The 20,149-nt window shown below is 38.3% G+C and overlaps 1 protein-coding gene across 9 annotated transcripts in view; it reads left to right on the top strand.

Moving 5' to 3' along the window:
• The window catches only part of PMCA (plasma membrane calcium-transporting ATPase 3), a 1,183,542-nt gene that overhangs the window by 203,126 nt on the left and 960,267 nt on the right, over positions 1 to 20,149 (top strand). The gene's annotated exons all lie outside the window — the stretch shown is intronic.

Here is a 20,149-nt window from a genome sequence, read left to right as displayed (position 1 = left end):
TTTCTTTTAAGGCAAGATATATTTCTTTGGTCTGTAATTTTAAAGGTCTAATCACTTCGATTTGACTTTCCCATCTCATATTAGATAATGGTTTTAGTGTTTGTTTTTTACATATTTAATAAAATACTCCATTGCTTCGTGGATATAGAAAAGAAATTGTAAAATTCTTGAACTACACTGAAGAAATTAAGTCTCAAACAAAATTTTTGCAGCATCATTGACGACTAAATTAAGACTATGGACTGAGCAAGGAACATAAAAAGCTCTAGAGTTAGTTTCCAGTATTTTTTGCTGTAGCCCGTTGTATTTACTCTTAATATTAGCCGTATTATCGTATCCCTGTCCGCAAAGATTTTGAATGTCCAATTTTAGTATATAAAATAAATCATACAATCCCTGTCCAGTTGTGTCATCTACAGGACAAAAGCCTAAAAAATTTTCTCCAATTTCATTTGTGCTTGATAATTTATTATGTACTGTTAACTTATTATAATGTAATGTACTCATTCTGTTAACTTATTATAATGTGCGAAACAGATTATAAGTGCCATTTGTTTGATGCAATTTACATAAGGGGTTGTGTCCAAAATAATGGAATAATATTTTGCATCTTTGACCATTTCTATTATATTTGGCTAATAGCATCAGAAAGTAGTTCAACAATTTCATTTTGAATTTGATGTTCCAAATAATGAGCAATGTTTTTTGAAGTCGAGCTTTGAATAAGGCATAAATGTTCTGCCATAACTGCATCAAATTTTGAAAAAGTTTCTGTTAACTTCAAAAAATTGCCATTATTAATTTCATATAACTATTCAGATGATCTGCAGAAAGCTGTAGATTGTCGGGCTAAAAATTGTATTGCATGAATTATGCGTTCAATTACCTCATCCTTTTTTTCTGTCTCATACAGAAAAAAAGGATGAGGTAATTGAACTGTTCTCGAGAATCAATTGTGATATTTTTTGCTAAATTTGTTCAAAGTTGAGCAAAACTACTACTATTTTTGATATGAGATTCACTTTTTTCATGTTTACTTAAAATATGTGACAAATGTTGCCAGTCTTTTATTATTATGTTGCGATTTGCCGACTCCGAAAAGTTTGCAATACAAACAAAATACCAAATCTCTAGAAACTGAGTATACTAGCCATAATCTCAATACTTTTTCTTCTCCATTTGAAGTAACCTACTATAATAAGAAGTGGAAAATTTCCTTTCTAAATTATCTTGGAAAATCCCATTTGATTATTTGATAAGGAAGATGTTCGACTAGTCTCTTTGTTTCATTGTTAAAAATTTTGGCCACGTACCTTCTAATTGGGAGAAATTTTTAGAAATGTCATCAATTTCTGTTTATTTAATCGATTCTGGAAGAGTAGTTTGTTATCACATTAATAAAAGGGTGTGGGTAAGCCTCGTATTTTGAAAAGGATAATCATATATTAAAAAAAGAGAAAGAAAGTATGTGTTAAAGTGTTGCTGTTAATAATTCAGATTACATAAAACATAGGTGCCTCTGTAGCCGGGTGGGCAGGAGCAGCAGTGCATAGCACACGCTTCTTGATTAGACTGGGGTTCGAGCCCGTACTACAAAATACGGAGGATGCGGAAAGGTCAGGGAATGACCATCGCATATCCCCGGAGCAATATGGCCTTAGTTGCTAATGCCCCTAAAAACCAAATAACAACAACAACAACATAAAACATAAACTTCAAAAAAAAAAAAAAAAAACCACAGCAGGTAGGTACACTCAAAAATCATAGTGATGCTATTGGTGTTTTTCAGTTAGAAAGAACCACACTTCCTGAAAGTGAAACTGTGAACTATGCATTCTGTTGAGAAGGTCTAAGTTGTAATGCATGATTGCGTTAAAAGGACATTGCCACCAACAGTGGGAAAATAGCACCTAGCTCAGGGACATATAAATTTGTGGCCTTGTGTGCCCTTAACTGAATATCTCTATGGTGGCAGCTAAGAGTATAAGAAAGTAGTGGTTGCAACCATGGATATTTTAGCATTAGCATTAGCATTAGCATTAGTAGAGGCATTTGATGCAAGAAAGCAAGCTTATGCAGCATCAGCCAAAAAAAAAAAAAAAAAAAAACCACTTCCACTTCACCCCTCCGTTCATTCAAAATACCTGTCCAGCTGAGCCTTAAACTTATTTAGGCTATAAACCTCCACCACAAGGGATGGAAGTCTGTTCCACCAACTAACCACCCGCTGGCTAAAGGCAAATTTCCGCACGTCTATCCTACATCTGTCTTTCCTCAATTTGAATTTATGCCCTCTCAGGTGATTATTCTGAGCTAGAGGAAGAATCCCATCAGCATTGAGCATGCTTAAACCATTCAAGGCTTTATACACCTCTATCAGATCACCTCGCTGGTGCCTAGTCTCCAGACACTGTAATTTGCAAAACTTAAGCCGTTCTTCGTAAGAGCACCCCTTTGTTCCATTCACTAATCTTGTTGCCCTTCTCTGTACTCGTTCCAGCAGCTCTACATCCTTCTTGAAATGAGGCCTCCAGACCTGTATACAGTACTCTAGGTGTGGCCTGACCATCGCCTTATACAATGGAATAATCACCTCCTTATCCCTGCTGGAAAAATTCCTGTATATCATTGACAATACTCCATGAGCTACTCTTGCAGCCCGTCTGCACTGCTCAGAGAACTTCATATCTGCCTGCACAACCACCCCCAAGTCCCTTTCATTCTCTACCACTGTCAGTGTTGTACCACAGAGTTGATACGTTGCTCTGGGCTGGGGTTGCTGTTTCCCATGTGTAGTACTTTACATTTGTCAATGTTAAACTTCATTTGCCACCTCTCAGCCCATCTGCTCAACCTTTCCAGATCCTGTTGCAGCAGCATAGTGTCAGTAGTGTCCTTGACAACCCTGCCAACCTTTGTATCGTCTGCAAACTTGGACATTAATCCCGATATACCATCATCAATATCATTTATAAATACAGAAAACAATAATGGACCCAACACTGAGCCCTGAGGGACTCCACTAATAACATCAGTCCACGATGAGCAGTGTCCATTGATTACCACTCTCTGTCTTCTCCCCCTCAACCACCCCTTTATCCATAGCAGTAATTTGCCTCCAATGTCACACTGCTCCAATTTGTGTAGCAGTCTTCCATGTGCAACAGTATCAAAAGCCTTTCTAAGATCCAAGTATATAATATCAAAGTTATTCCCTGCATCCAGTTCTTTTGTGACTGCATCATAGTATCCAATCAAGTTGGTCAGGCAAGACTTCCCCTTAACAAAACCATGCTGTGTCTGAGCTATAACTGAAGTCTTGTCTAAATGATCCTGCAGTGCTTCTTTAACCAGTGCCTCCATTAATTTTCCTGGAACAGAAGTTAAGCTCACAGGTCTATAATTACTTGTGTCAGCCTTTGATCCTCCTTTGTGAATTGGGGTCACATTTGCACATTTCCAGTCTATGGGTACCTCCCCTGAGTCCAAGGAAGCTCTCATAATTATGGCTAAGGGTTTGCTTACTTCCTTTGCTGCCTCCTTTAATATAACTGGATAGATCCCATCCACCCCGGGTGCCTTTCTTGTGTTTATCTTCAACAGTTTCTCCTCCACTTTACTCCCAGTTATTTCAAGATTCTGTAACTTACTGCTAGAGTTGAATACACCTCTGGCATTCCCCTCGCTGAATAACTCCTCATGTGTGAATGTCGATGCAAAATATTCATTTAGTTTGTTAGCTACCTGAGCAGGATCATCAACACTTGACCCATCAATATCAAGAGGACCAATCTGATTCATCCCTCTCCTTCTAGAGTTTACATAAGTAAAGAACTCTTTGCTGTTTTTCTTTGCATCCCTTGCCAAGGATTTCTCGTAATCTGCCTTCGCCTGCCTAACCTCCTTTGTAACTTGGTTGCATATCAACTTGTATCTGTCATAGAATCATTTGAAACATTCTCAAATATCATATCATTTGAAACATTCTAGTTTGAAAAATCATAATTGTTCCCTATTAAACAATACCTATAATTGTTATTATATCAATTGTCTTAATTTATTTTAAAATGAAACTAAAACTGAAGAGCATATACAAAGTTCCTCTTGCTCAGAATAATCACCTGAGAGGGCATAAATTCAAATTGAGGAAAGACAATTGTAGGATAGATGTGCGGAAGTTTGCCTTTATCCAGCGGGTAGTTGTTTGGTGGAACAGACTTCCATCTTTTGTTATGGAAGTTGATAGCTTTAAATAAATTTATGGCTGAGCTGGACAGGTATTTGGAATGAACAGAGGGGTGAAATGGGAGGTTTTTTTTTTTTTTTTTTGGCTGATGCTGCATAAGCTTGCTTTCTTGCATCATATGCCTCTACTAATGCTAAAGCTACTATAGCCACGTGACTCTCCATTTGTTTTTCTGTTTGATGGCACAACAAAGCAGTACATGCGTAACGAAGCATTCACTGACATAGATATTCTTAAAGCCAAATGAGTTACATGAAGCCTAGACTGCTACGTGCATGGAAATGCCATTGCGCATATCTGTTAAAATGATATATAATTATATATCAGTTTCATTTAATTAAAAAAAAAAAGAAGAAGAAACTAGTGGTTGAGCAAACCTGCAACTGGAAACGTGCCACCATTGAAATTCTGTATATGCATATATTTGGTTGGGAATCGTCACAGGTAGTTTAGTGATTATGATCGCTATCCTTCTAAACTGTTATTTCAGATTCTTTGGAAGATAGGAGCAATTTTTTTCAAGTTGTGACAAAGAAAGGTGATCATGAGCTACCATTGTGCCCCTCCTCTTTTTAAGATAAGCATAGAGTTATAAATTTAAAGTGTCGCCTGGCACTCTAAATTTAGTTATTTTTGATCTTTTGTTTTGTCATTATGATAATCTCAGTAATGATGAAGGTCATCTGGATTCAGCAACAGCACTTTCTTCATGCCCCAGCATTTTAAATGCAGTATTGAATCTACTTTTCTGATGCACTCTATCTCATCTGCAGTATCTGTCAGGGATTCCGAGCATGGGAGTGGACGTACTTCTGCTTCATTAAATTTAAAATGACTTTCAAGTCCAGTGATTTTTTTTTCTAGTTAAGCCAAACTTAAAAAACGAACATTCTTCAGAGTTCTTGTAGAACTCTGAAGAATGTTTGTTTTCCGAGACTTATGCAAAGATAGGCAACCCAATCTCTGTGAATACATATTTCTACCTTCTTTGCCCTATTCACACTTAAAACTATCACAAACCCATCAGGTGAATTATCATTGTGTGTACTTATCATTACAAGCAACATTTATCCCATTTAACCCTCCTCCTTCTTCCCTGGAATATATATATAATGAATACATATTCATTATATATGTTCCATTTTGGGGTAAATGTGATTAAAATTACGTCACAACCAGAATTAATATTTTTTGTTGTATTTTTGCTTCTGTATAATCGTTTTTTTTTTTTTTTAAGCTGTGCTCTTTCAATAGTTAGCATTAGGTGGTGGTGCAAAATTGTGTAATATTTCTTCAGTCCATTATTAGGCCTATCAAGAAAATCTTGATAGGCCTAAGAGTTTGTGGTGTAGGCTTATTGCATGGTGTTGTTAGATTTAAGTTAAACTTAGATGTTATGCATAATGTAATGTATTTTTCATGGATTCTTCACTCTAGGAACCCACTTTTGATTGACTTTTCCATAAATCTAGGCATTCTGATCTTTCAGTCATAACAATAAATGAAACACATGTAATTAATAAATAATACATTCAGTTTTTTTATTTTTTATGTCCTGAGCTGTACTACTTTGAACTGTGCTGTGCTATCTATAATCTTATGTTCCTCTAATTAAATCTTTTCTGTGTAATTCTTCAACTCTTAGCTAAGCTTTAAATTGGGATTTTATCGGTATCATCCCCCCCCCAATTCTTATCGTTCACTTGTCAAGTATACAAGTTGCAAGCCAAAAGTTTTCAGAACGGAACCATAAAATTAATTTAGACTTATGTTAGTTAAATATTGGCATTGTTCCCCTCAGAGTAGTCCCTTCTAGAGTTTGTACATCAATCACTAAATACTTCAAACAAAAATGTGATTAAAGTTTTCAAAGAGTGGGAGAAGCACTGGCATGCTTCTCCCACTGTTTGAAGATTTTAATCACATTTACCCCAGTGCTTCTCCCATTGTTTGATGCATCTCTTGTACTCCTGTTTTGTGTGATGACCAACACTTGAATTCAGTTTAAATCACTGCAATCAGCTCGAATCGCTGCAATGCTTTCCACCCTTCATCTTTTTAATTAGATTTTTACTTTGGGGAAGAGGAAGAAATTGGGAGTGGCAGAATAGGGAGGGTGTGGGCTCATCACCATTTTGTTCTTGGTTAGCAAATGTTGAAATGACAAAACCATGTGTACTGATGCATTGTCGTGATGCAGAAGCAATCCCGAGTGCACCATTCATTTGGGCATTTTCTCCCCCTATCCTCTCTCGGATGCCTTAGGATCCTAATGGAGAACTGGTGATTTGCAGTTTTGAATGGCAGGAAGAACTCCTGATAAAGAATTCTCACATTATGATGGGCTTACTTTTTGATGTTTGATCTGACTATCCTTTTAGTGGAGTTGCTCAGGGTTCAGTGTTGGGTTCATTGTTGTTTTCTGTATTTATAAATGATATCGGTGATGGTATATCAGGCTTAATGTCCAAGTTTGCAGATGATACGAAGGTTGGCAGGGTTGTTAAGGGCACTAATGACAGTATGTTGCTCAGCAGGATCTACAAAAGTTGAGCAGATGGGCTGAGAGGTGGCAAATGAAGTCAAGTAACATTTACAAATGTAAAGTACTACATATGGGAAGCATTATCCTCAGAGTAATGTATCAACTCTGTGGTACTACACTGACAGTGGTACAGAATGAAAAGGATCTGGGGGTGATTGTGCAGGCAGATATGAAGTTTTCTGACAGTGCAGATGGGTTGCAAGAGTAGCTCATGGTGTCTTTTCAATGATATACCGGAATTTTTCTAGCAGGGATAAGGAGGTGATTATCCCCTTGTAATAAGGCAATGGGCAGGCCACACCTTGAGTACTGTATACAGGTCTGGAGGCCTCATTTTAAGAAGGATGTAGAGCTGTTGGAACGAGTGAATTAGTGAATGGAACGAAGGATTGCTCTTACGAAGAAAGGCTCAAGTTTTGCAGATTACAGCGTCTGGAGACTAGGCACCTGCAAGGTGATCTGATTGAGGCGTGTAAAGTCTTGAATGGTTTGAGCTTGCCCAATGCTGATGGGATTCTTCCTCTTGCTCAGAATAATCACCTGAGGGGTATAAATTCAAATTGAGGAAAGACAGTTGTAGGATTGATGTGCAGAAGTTTGCCTTTAGCCAGCAGGTAGTTGATTGGTGGAACAGACTTCCATCTTTTGTTGTGGAAGTTAATAGCCTAAATAAATTTAAGGCTGAGTTGGATAAGTATTTGGAACGAATGGAGGGGTAAAATGGGAGTGTTTTTTTTTTTTTTTTGTTTTTTTTTTTGTTTTTTTTTTTTTTTGGCTGATGCTGGATAAGCTTGCTTTCTTTCGTCATATGCCTCTACTAATGCTAATGCTAAAAATAGTATTCACTGTTGAAGCAGTGACACCTAATTCCCTTGCAATAGATGACAAACTTTGTCCTGCTTTGTACTTCTTAATCATTTTCATCTTCAAATTGAGGAAAATTAATTTTAATTAATTTTAATTTTAATTAAATTAATTTTGTTTCATTTCCTGGCACTATCACCAGTTGCACTTTTCATTGGTCTCTTTTCCTTCATCATTGTACCACGTAAATGGGAATGAAGAGAAGTTTCTGAAAAATTGTTTTTTATATGATTGAAAATTTTAGTGAAGGGGAACACATTTCACCATAATAGCGTAAAAACCCCCGCAACTGCAGTTATCGGGATTATTGCAAATGCAAAAATATCGAGTTTACTACCCGTTTATAATTAGATGCACTAACAGAAAAGGCCAATAAACTTGAAAGTGCAAATTGTTTTTGTTTTATGGTCGTGACCTCCAGAAGCGTGGTTTAGAAAAATATCACAAAGGTATTTAAAATTGATTCTTATAACGGGAACATATGATAATGCTGAAAGGATAGTGCAATTTCCATTATAAATATCACATTTTAGAGAGATAAATAGTTAGTAATATAGCAAAATTTTCAACTTCCAAGGACTTGGAACAAATTACAAAAAAAAAAAAAAAACACAATGTGTTATTGGGTTCACATTACAATATATTCACAATACCTCCTTTTATACCTACCGAATGCAAAAATATGCGTTTCCACGATTTTCTTAAGTTTGCACTGGCCAGCAAAAACTTACATAAACTCGAATTTCCGTAAGTCATGTATTACTTTTGTCGGTGAGCTCCTGTATTGAAATTACTGGGCTAGTGATTCCAGCTTTTAAAAATCTGACAATCAATTAAGAAATGTCTTAGAACTACATTTAGTAACAAATTCATTTTTCTGTAAATTATTAATTCTAGGGATGGGCTTGATGACATAATACCAGTTTCTCAATGTCCGGTTTAAAGTTGCTTAGAAGGAGTCTTAAATCACTATGTTCAGTAATCTGGAGTCGATTTCTTTGCCTGGAAAGAAGTTGGACGACCACACTAAAACTACTTAACCACTGTCCATAGAGCAGGATAGTATTTAAAAATTTCTTCTACCAAAACTCTTGATGAGGTTTCTTAAACTTCTCTTTCAGCCCCAACGTCCTTAGTATCCAAAAATGGATTGATGACCTAATCTGGAATTTCTATTAAAAGAAGATCCTTAAATCGTTCAGACATATCTTTAGGCAGCATATCCAAATGGTCATAAAAGACTTGCAGATCATCATCCTGTATCCACGAATCTTTTCTACCTTAGACAGAGAGGGAAAATTGATATAGCTCGCGATAGCCTATATTGCACTTGAATAAAGTTAACTTTGAAATAAAAGTGAGTACTACAGATTTGGCCTTAATAAGGTTCATATCATTTCATTGAACTTTGCAGATAGTTCGGACAAATATGCAGTGTCATACCTGATACCTTTAAGCTTATCACTGAGAAAAGCATCTTTCTCTTCAAAAAACTCCAAAACAGAGTCAAAAAAGTTATAAAAGCTCTTATGCAGTTGCCTTTTGATAGCCAATGAACTTCAGTATGAAGCAACAAATGTTGAAAATCTTCATCATTCTTAACACAAAGCTTCTGGAAGCTTCTGAGAGCATAAACTTTGATTTTATTAACACCAATAATGACTTGTGAAGGCGATCACTGAGGTTTTTTGCAACCAGATTTGCCGATGAATGACACAATGAATGGTAAAGACATTTGGTACAACTTCCTTCAAGTATGCAACACAACCATGGAAGCAACAGGTCATTGATGGAACTCCATCTGTTACAAGAGCAAGTATGTTGTTGAGCAGTATGTAGCATACTGCTCAACAAAACAAAATATTGACTCACCTTTAGTATGTTTCTAACTGCCTTGCAAACAACTCTTGAACTAAACTTTCATCTTTTATAAAGTGCACATATGCTAGAAGCAAAGATTAATTGCCTGGCAAAGTTGACTCATCTAGCTGTAGTCCTTAGTATGCTACACAAGATATCTTCCAAATTCTCAGCCATTTCATCTATGCTTCTTTGAACTGAATTGTTGCTTAGAGGAATACTGTACTCTTAATTACTTATGTGGTGACTATGTAAAACAGTACTCAGAACCCTCACTGACTGCTGGTAAGATGAGTTCTTCACCAATTGATTCTATTGTCAGGGAAACAGGGAACATACTGTGTAAAAAGGATAGGTGGAACAGGACCAGGGTATGTCTACCAGGGGCAAAGGTTGATGATGTTGTAGAGCAGATATCATCTTTTAAGGGCACAAAGGGTAATATTGTTGTACACACTGGCGCTAATGATATTAAGAGTAGGAGACCGGTGGAATTACTTCACAAGTACAGGTCACTGTTGAAAAAAAGCCGTGAATTATAGTTGAATTTGAAAGCATCTGCAATTCTGCCCAGGCACGATTGGAGGGAGTATATGATGAGAGCTTTGTCGATCAATTCGGCCCTGGAGAGATTGTGCAAGGCTCAAGGAGTAGAATTTCTCTCAGCCTGGTCTGTGCTTGTTAACAGGAGAGACTGCTTCTACGGGGATGGGATACACTTAAATAGAAAGAGTGCAAGAATATTTGCTGATGCTATCAAGGCAGTGTTAGGTGAGTCGGAAAACTGCTAGCTTGGGGGGGATACACGGACTAATAGATTAACAGTAGCCGCTGGCAGAGGTGAAAGTGATTCTTGCACTGCTTCTATTGGAATGAGCAGCAGCCTGCAAAAACAAGATGCAGGGGATTTCAGAGATTGCTGGCAGTCATTGCGGTACAAAGAAACTCATGGGTTGTGTGTACACAGGTGTTAGGAGTTTGGTAAATAAATTTGATGAGTTTGATGTGTTGGTCAAAACATCAAAGGCAAACATCATCAGAGACGTGGTATCATACAGATATAAGGAATGTAGAACTGGAATTTGGGGAGTACAATGTTTACAGGAAGCATAGACAGGATAGGAAGGGAGGTGGGGTTATTCTATTAGTTAAGAAACACATAAAATCCAAGGAAGTGCAATCAGTCAACATTGCTGCACACTACAGTGTCGAGTCAGTTTGGTGTGACATAAGTACTGGGAATAACATATTCCCACTCTGAAAATAGAGAGTGGGAGTGTGTTATAGGCCTAATGACCCTGATGAGTATAATTAACAACTGTACAGAGAAATAGAGTGGGCCAGTAAATCAGAGAGTCTTATAATAAGGGATTTTAATTTCCCAGATAATGACTGGAATTTGTGGGTTGGTCACTCACACACTAGAGGTTGTCCTTGAGGTTGTCACAGACATTCTCTCAGATATGCCAGACAAGCTGTTCTTGCTACCTGGGAGTCTAAAATGCTGATGGAACTGATATTCGGGTGACACTCAAGTCAAAGTGGACCCAATTTCGGCGAAGTCCGGACGGTCTATGACAGCCAAATCCTCTGCTTGCACCTTCACGATGGTGGGACTGTTAGTAATCTTGGGTATAACCTTCATGCACAAGTACATGGTGGGTGACCACCCAGGTGTGAACCAACGTAAGCAGGGGTCGAGGTGTGGCGCCCACACCACATGTAGGAACGCCGCCCCTCTATGTTACCAGGCAGTACTAGGTGGTAGATGACTCTCATCAACCGGTGAAATACCACCACTTTGCTTATTGGAGGCTTGAAGTGGTGGAACCCATGTTTAGTCTCTAGAGCTAAGTTCCGGCCAACCCTTCCCTATCTCTTCCATCATGCAGTATGATTGATGATTTTTGAGGTTATGATGAATGTCGTGGCGAGATCCAATATTCCTTACATTTCGAGGGTACAGCTCTAAAACGGTGTTCGCAGGCCGGCTGCTAGTTAGTACACCGGACTGAACCTATTGGTAACTCTCTAGGAAACTTCCGGATCAGCTAGTGTATAATCTTGCTACCTCTACTCTGCCAGATAGTGACTGGAGGGAGTCCGAGTAGTGTGTATGCGGGGAGCATTGGCGAGGCCACGTTATGTCAAGGATCTGGGTATATTCTTACCACATGTACGCCATATCCAAAAATTTCATTACTTCAAACAGCATGTCCCACCCACTTTTTCTTACTATTGAATACACCATGAATTGTCAAAATAATAGAGCAAGCTTATCTGCGAAAAGATCTAAACCTCCCAAGGACTTCCTAATTCATTTCACAAATATACATGGTCTCAATTCTAATCTCAACGATGTCCATTTCCACTTGCAGTCTTCCAAACCCCATGTACTTTTTCTGACTGAATCTCAATTATCAGTTGATTTAACTACTGCTCATCTCAGATGTCCAAATTATTTGCTGTATGATTCCTTTCGCCTCAAAGGTGGTACTTGTGCATATGTCCGTTCTGATATTCCCTGTCAGAGACTTGGCAATTTGGAATCTCCTCTCTTTGATCTTCTCTGGCTTAAAATCTCTCTACCTCATTGTGTAAAATTCATCTGTTGCCTCTACCGTTCTCCCAACTCCACTAATCACTTGGAGCTCTTTGAATTCCTCTCCTTGCAACTTGACTTTCTCCAGTCCAACTTTCCTAACAGTGAGGTAATTTTCCTTGGTGATTTTAACATTCACAACTCCAGCTGGCTTCCATTTTCTAGTCACACCGACCCAGCAGGTCGAGATGCTGAGGCGTTTGCAATTACTAATGACCTAGCACAGATTGTTCATTTACCTACAAGAATACCGGACAATCCTAATCATACAGCCAATACGCTTGATCTTTTTCTCACAAACAACCCTTCTAAGTACAAGGTTGAAGTGAGAGGTCCTTTAGGCACTTCAGATCACAACTTGGTGATTGTCTCTTCTCCAATGGAACCTTTATCTCATGGCTATTCCCAACCTCATATTGTTTGGCATTACAAGAATGCAAAATGGGATGACCTGCGAGACTTCTTATCTTCTTTTCCTTGGTCTGATTACTGTTTCAAAACTTCTGATGTCAATGTTTGCTCAGATCGTGTCAGTGAAATTATTCTTGCAGGAATGGAATCCTTTATCCCACACTCCACTTTAAAATCTCATCCTTTATCTAAACCTTGGTTTTCCAATAAATGTGGTAAGGCTGTCCAAGAGAAGAACGTTGCATATCGTAATTGGCTTGTTTCTAATTCTTCAGTTTCATTTTCTGCCTACACCAAAGCTCGCAACAATTTTAAAGCAGTTATTAATCAGTCCAAACTAGAGTTTGAACAGGATAAGAGTAGAAAACTTGCTTCTTGCCCTAATGGTAGCCGAGCATTCTGGTCTCTTGCCAAAGCTATTGGCCGCAACTTTTGCCCATCTCTGCTCCCACCTCTTTCCAAACCAGATGGTTCTGTTGTCACTTCAGCTAAGGATAAAGCTGACCTGCTAGCATCCCATTTTTCTTCCAGCTCATGTATTAATGATCTTGGTAAAACACCTCCCACCATTCCTAACACGCTCCATTCAATGCCTCCTGTGGTCTTCCGTCAAAAGGATATCAGAAGGATTTTGATGAATCTTGATGCTAAGAAAGCTCCAGGTCCTGATGGTATTTCTCCACTTGCTCTCAAAACCTGTGCTCCTGAACTTACTCCTATTCTTTGCCGCCTTTTTTGACTTTCTTATTCCAAAGGTGTTTTTCCTTCTGCTTGGAAATTTGCTCATATCCAGCCAGTTCCTAAAAAGGGTGACAAATCCCTCCCATCCAATTATCGTCCCATTGCAATTACTTCTACTCTTTCTAAAGTAATGGAGAAATCAATTAACCGCCAACTCTTAAACTACCTAGAAACCTTCCGTCTGATCAACGATCGCCAGTATTCGTCAGTGTCGATCCACTAGTGATGTTCTCGCTTATGTTACCCATTTATGGACTAATTCAATGGAAAGGTTCGGTGAAACACAAGTAGTTGCTCTTGACATCTCAAAGGCTTTTGATCATGTTTGGCATAAAGGTCTTCTAAACAAGCTTCCATCTTATGGTTTGCCAAATGTTTTTAGTAATTGGTTATCCAGTTTTCTCTCTGATCGCTCACTGAGGGTGATGGTAGATGGCTCTCTGTCTTCTAACTTCTCCACTAATGCCGGTGTCCCCCAAAGTTCAGTTCTTTCCCCCACTCTTTTCCTCTTGTATATCAATGACCTTCTTCCATTGACTGGAAATCCTATCCATAATTTTGCCGATGATAGCACATTGCATTCAACTTTCCATTTTGAGAAACCTTGTCCAGCTCAATCAGCTTCAAGTTCTCGAAAATCTGCTGCCAATTCCTTAAATGCTGATCTTCAGGTAATTCTCCATTGGGGCAAAGACAACTTAGTTGATTTCAACCCTTCTAAAACTCAGTCTTGTCTTATATCTCGCAAAAAGGATTCTTCTGCTCCTATGCTTATCTTTAGTGACACTCTGATTTCTAGGCAAAATGATATATCTGTTTTGGGGATTACCCTGACTTCTAATCTCTCTTGGCACAAGCACATTACAAATATTGCTTCCTCTGCATCTAAAAAACTTGGTTTTCTCTTTCGCTCTTGGCGTTACTTTTCTCCCAAACAGCTGCTCACTCTGTATAAATCGCAAATCGGCCCTGCCATGGAATATTGTTCCCACATCTGGGGTGGTGCCCCCAAAACCTCTGTCAGGCTTCTTGATTCCATTCAGAAGAGGGCAGTTAGGTTAATTAATGATTCATCTCTAACAGAGTCTCTCCACTCGCTTTCTCATAGATGCACTGTTTCTGCTGCATGCCTCTTCTACAGATACTTCCATGGGCACTGTTCTTCTGAATTGGCTTCTATAATTCCCGCTCTCTCTTTCAAAACAGTCCGAACACGTGCCGGCACCAGCCAACATCCATTTACTGTCCAACTTCAAACCCACAGAACCAACTTTTCATCTTCCTCATTTATTCATTCAACTGCCGTTTTCTAGAACAACCTTCCTTCATACGTATTTCCTGAAAATTACAATCTACAGAAGTTCAAGTCCAATATCAACAAATATCTTCTTTCGTCTTCTCAACCTCCAACCCAAGCACGGTACTAAGTACTATAGGTTATAATACCTCTCGTGTTTGGGGTTCTCATAAAAAAAAAAAAAAAAAGGCTTTTGTGGATTTATTGGATGATTGTTTTCTACATCAGCATGTTCGGGAGGGAGTAATACTCTTGATCTGATTACACTGGTTTACAGTGTATCTGGGGTTTGAGTAAAAGTATGTGGCAGTTATTTATGCATGTTTACTGATTACTAAACCGAAGTCCGTTTGTTTCTATCATGTAATGGGAAGGGAAGGGATATAAGTAAAGATTTTTCACAATTCATTAACAAAATATTAACCTAAGTATTGTATGCAAATGTTTGTTTGTTATTTGGTTTTTAGGAGCATTAGCAACTAAGGCCATATTGCTCCGGGATATACGGTGGTCATTCCATGACCTTTCCGCATTCTCCATATTTGGTGGTGACGGGCTCGAACCCCGGTCTAATCAAGAAACGTGTGCTACGCACTGCTGCTCCTTCCCACCTGGCTACGGAGGCGCCTGTATGCAAATGTGTACATAACTATAGTTTCTGCACTGGTTTACAAGTTTTGTATCCCTATATTCGTAATTAGTATAAAATATTTGCCTCAAATACAATTGTGCATGTTTAACCCGTAACTACACACACTGCAAGGTAGCTGACCTTGACCCAGGAAGGTAGATGGCCCCCACCCCACTCTTACGGCCCATCTGTGATTCCCAGAATTTTATTTTCCAAGTGGAGCCTGGGACACTCCTGTGTGTAGTTACGGGTTAAACTTGTCTGAGCATGCACTCACTTGTTTGTACAGTCCACTCAACCACAGAGTCTGTATAAGTGGCACATCCCTTATGCAGTCACAATTAGTATTAGTATTAGTATTAGTATTAGTAACAGCCGTATGGTGCAAGAAAGCCCATGGCTTATGCTGCACCAGCCAAAAAAAAAAAAAAAAAAAATCCGAACAAAACAATGATAAAAACAAAAATTAAATAAATAAATAAATAATAATAATTAATAAATAAATAAAAATAATAAAATGAAATTAAAAATTAAATAAAAAGGAAATTAATCCTATCATCCTATGCGCTTCCCTTACCCGAAAGTACTATCCAGATGACCTTTGAATTTCCCCAAACTGTCGGCCTCTACCACCCATGAAGGCAACTTATTCCAGTAATTTATAACTCGCTGGCTAAAATAAAACTTCCTGCAGTCCAATCTAAACATTTCCCCGCGTAACTTGAATTTATGTCCCCTAGTTCTAGCATCATTTATAATCTTGAAAATTTTGTCCTCATTCATTTTACTGATGCCTCTCAGAGCCTTAAACACCTCAATCAAATCTCCCCTAAGGTGGAACAATACTCCTGTAAAACCCATTGTGAGCTCTCATTGTGTGTTAGTTTTCTTTTAGTATGGCAACCAGAAAGTGTATAAACAGTCCCAACATATTTTGTTACATGTGTGGTTGTTTTGTTCCTGTAAAGCAGAGGTTAAATATTACCGATTTTGTAAAAAAATCGTATTATGGATACTTTGACATAAAACTAGGCAATCAGGATAAATCGTGGGCACTGCATAAAGTATGCCATACATGTGTCGAACATCTTAAAAAATGGAGTAAAGGAAAAAAGGTGTGCTTGCTATTTGCTATTCGTATGGTGTGGCGCGTGCCAATAAGCCATGCTGAATGTTACTTTTGTGTATGTGATGTTAAAGGTTACAATTCAAAAAATAAAAAAGGACATCAAATATACAGATCTACCGTCAGCCAGAAGACCGGTTCTGCATGGACCTGATCTGCCTGTAAAATCTCCACCAGAAACTTTGGAGTCCACATCTTTTTCCACCGAAGCAGAAGCTAAAGAAGTTAGATAAGAGGAATGTTATCAACCAGAAAATGTTTTAACACCACAGCAATTCACGCAAGTCGAACTGAACGATTTAGTAAGGGACGTAGGTCTTCCAAAGTATGCTGCCAAAATTCTGGGATCCAGACTTCAAGTGAAGAACTTACTTGCTCCAGGTACATCATTTTTCTGGTACAGAAATCATGAAAGGGAGTTTATACAGTATTTTTCACAAGAAGGCCTTCTCGTATATTGCAGTGATATCGCTGGTTTAATAAGTGCCATAGGAGCTCCATCATATGTTCCTAGTGAATGGAGACTATTTATAGACTCTTCTAAGACTAGTTTAAAAGGTGTTCTCTTGTATAATGGAGATAAGTACACATCTGTGCCATTTGCTCATTCAGTCTACTTAAAAGAGACTTATGACAATGTAAAGTTGCTTCTGGAGAAAATTAAATATCAAGATCATGAATGGCAACTATGTGGAGACCTAAAAGTGTTATATATATTGTTGGGGCAACAGGGTGGGTACACTAAAATGCCATGCTTTATTTGTGAATGGGATAGCAGAGCTAAAGCGCTGCAATGGACAAAGAAGCAATGGCCTCGGATGCACAATCTAACACCGGGGTCAAAAAATATTGTGCACGAAAGTTTGGTGAAGCCAGATAAAATAATTTTACCTCCACTGTATATCAAGTTAGGCATAATGAAGCAATTTGTTAAAGCATTGAATAAGGATGGCAACTGCTTTAAGTACCTTTGCAGTAACAGTAGCCACTGGCAGAGGAGAAAGTGATTCTTGCACTGCTTCTATTGGAATGAGCAGCAGCCTGGAAAATAAGATGCAGGATATTTCAGAGACTGCTGGGAATCATGGGGGTACAAGTGAACACATGGGTTGTGTTAGGGTGGCTAAGAGGAAGAGCAGGTGCATGTATACTTGCGTGTACACCAATGCTAGGAGTTTAGTAAATAAATTTGATGAATTTGAGGTATTGCTCAAAACATCAAAGGCAGATATTGTTGGGATTTCAGAGACGTGGTGTCACACAGATATAAGGAATGCAGAACTGGAATTTGGGGAGTACAATGACTACAGAAAGGATAGACAGGATAGGAAGGGAGGAGGGGTTATGCTATTAGTTAAGAAACACAAAATCCAAGGAAGTGAAGCCAGTCGACATCGCTGGACAGTGCAGTGTCGAGTCAGTTTGGTGTGACATAAGCATTGGGAGATCAAAATTGAGAGTAGGAGTGTGCTATAGTCCTAATGACTCTGATGAGTATAATAAGAAACTGTACAGAGAAATAGAGTGGGCCAGTAAATCAGAGTCTTATAATGGGGGATTTTAATTTCCCAGATATTGACTGGAATTTGGGGGCTGGTCACTCACACACTAGCAAGGCTTTTGTGGATTTATTGGATGATTGTTTTCTACATCAGCATGTTTGGGAGGCAACTAGAGGGAGTAATACTCTTGATTTGATTATCAGTAGTGATTCTTCATGCATTAAGAATCTGCAGATAAATGAACCACTAGGTGGCATTGATCACAGTGTTCTGAAGTGGGAGTTACTCAAAGAGGTAACTACCATTAGGGGTAAAGGGAAGGGATATTGCTTTCGTAAAGGCAACTATGATGGACTGAGACAGTATTTAAATTCTATACAGTGAGATCAACTGATGATGTTACCAACAGCAAATTCAAAATGGGAAGCATTCAAAGAACTTATCTTGGAAGCTACTAGGCTTTACATACCAACTAAGAAATATTGTTCAATGTTTAGGCCTAAATGGATGTCAGATGAACTAATGAGGCATATGGCTCATTAGTTCATCTGACATATTTTTTGGCTGATGCTGGATAAGCTTTGCTTTCTTGCATCATATGCCTCTACTAATGCTAATGCTTATTGTATGTGGCTTTCCAGACTTAGTAATCAACAATGAAATATTGTATGATACACACAAACCATCAGTTGTTTTGTTGTGAGGTATTACATTACAAAATAAACTTGACATTGTTGGTTGCTTTTGCAGTTTAACATGAAGTAATTGAAAAAATGTTAAATTCTTGTCTGACATGTCAGGATGTGCCTTTAGTTTGAAGATGATAATTCCTGAAAATGCTGTACTCAGACAAGCGTGTTGATTTATAATTATAATTTGAGAATGGAATCTTGTCAGGTCTGCACACCATTCGTGTGACACTCTGTGTAATTACTTAACAGATATACATAAATATTCATGCTATGTGCTAATCTGAACAATAGTAAATAAGCGATCAAACCCCCCCCCTGCTTCCCCATATGCAAACCCACTACCCTGGGGGGCACTACCCACTTAGAGAACCACTGATCTAAAATATTATTTAAATTATAGAAATTCTGGGATGTAAGTATAATTAAATATAAGATTGATACTTAAAAGTTATAACTGAGCAACAACTTACAGCAGTCTGAAGTCAAGTAGCTTTTAAACTTAGTATAATTCTAGGCGCCTCCGTAGCCAGGTGGGAAGGAGCAGCAGTGCGTAGCACACGCTTCTTGATTAGACCGGGGTTCGAGCCCGTCACCACCAAATATGGAGAATGCGGAAAAGTCATGGAATGACCACCGTATATCCCGGAGCAATATGGCCTTAGTTGCTAATGCTCCTAAAAACCAAATAACATTAGTATAATTCTCTTTATTTTCTCAGAAGCATTTGAGTCCATTTTAATTCTGTCTCCAAAATCCGGTTATTGAGTTATACAGAATGGGTTGATAAGGCTAACATTAACAGTAGGCAGGGGCTATAGTTCAGGAAATTGCTAAGCGTTAATCATCATGTAACAGTAAAAAAAATCCACATTATTTTGACCATGCGGGGTACCATAGCCCATTTAGCCCCTACCTGTGACTGCTTCTTCCTGGAAAGACTAGAAAAGGAAGAGTATAGTTGGGAACAACAAGGTTGAAAGGATGAGTCTCTTGCAGTAGGCCCAAGTTGATGTTTTGAATTCAGATCATGTGTGGATTTGTTGGAGAAGATGGGGGGGTTATCATAAATCATAACTGCTTAACTGGGACCTTAGATATATAGTAGTAATAGTCCTGGAGTAGAATTATCAGGGGATGAACAGCAACTGAATCAAAGTAGCCCGGATATCAAAGAAAAAGTAGTGAAGATTCTTCTTTTTCATTTAATTTAAATGAAGAAAATGAGTGGCAGAAGGCCACTTTTGATCAAATGAGGAGAAATACCACAGTGAATGGACATTGGCCTAGATGCAAAAATTTTCTTGGAAAGTGGTTTCAAGAGGTTTCTGTCTGACAGTTTTAGTAAGTGGAAGCAAATAAGATAGGCCTGAAGTCTCTTAGCAGTTGTGAGTTTCAAAACTTGGCGACTGAATTCACCCTGTAGCATTCCCACTATAATCATCAGATCTCAACAATCAGACTACAAGGATTTAATTGTACAGATTTGATGGGATATCCAGGTGGAAGAAATTACTGATTTTGAATCAGCAGTTAGAGATACCATTATGCAGATTTTAGATAGTACGATGTAACATGAATAGTTCTCAATCAATCATGGGCATTGTACTGGTGGCAATAAGGCCAAATATGGTA

This window comes from Mastigoproctus giganteus, chromosome 13 (assembly GCF_048544385.1).
Source record: "Mastigoproctus giganteus isolate SK-2022 chromosome 13, ASM4854438v1, whole genome shotgun sequence".
In the NCBI taxonomy this organism is placed as follows: Eukaryota; Metazoa; Arthropoda; class Arachnida; order Uropygi; family Thelyphonidae; genus Mastigoproctus; species Mastigoproctus giganteus.
The sequence above is the reverse complement of the archived record's forward strand: the minus strand, read 5'-3'. Positions and strand labels throughout refer to the sequence as shown.